Here is a 223-nt window from a genome sequence, read left to right as displayed (position 1 = left end):
AAGGAAGGAAGAGAGGGAGGGAGGAAGAGAGGGAGGGAGGGAGGAAGAAAGGGAGGAAGGAAGGAAGGAAAGAAGGAAGGGAGGGAGGAAGGAAGGAAGGAAGGGAGGGAGGAAGGAAGGAAGGGAGGGAGGAAGGAAGGAAGGAAGGAAGGAAGAGAGGAAGGAAGGAAGGAAGGGAGGAAGGAAGGAAGGAAGGAAGGAAGGAAGGAAGGAAGGAAGGAGG

The 223-nt window shown here is 55.2% G+C and overlaps 1 protein-coding gene across 1 annotated transcript in view; it reads right to left on the bottom strand.

Annotated features, from left to right (window-relative positions):
• TAFA4 (TAFA chemokine like family member 4) overlaps positions 1–223 on the bottom strand; it is a 145,136-nt gene that overhangs the window by 6,631 nt on the left and 138,282 nt on the right. The gene's annotated exons all lie outside the window — the stretch shown is intronic.

The sequence above is a fragment of the Petaurus breviceps genome, unplaced genomic scaffold (genome assembly GCF_028583685.1).
Source record: "Petaurus breviceps papuanus isolate PSGF00001 unplaced genomic scaffold, PetGlider_PUasm1.0 174, whole genome shotgun sequence".
NCBI classification, from domain to species: Eukaryota; Metazoa; Chordata; class Mammalia; order Diprotodontia; family Petauridae; genus Petaurus; species Petaurus breviceps.
The sequence above is the reverse complement of the archived record's forward strand: the minus strand, read 5'-3'. Positions and strand labels throughout refer to the sequence as shown.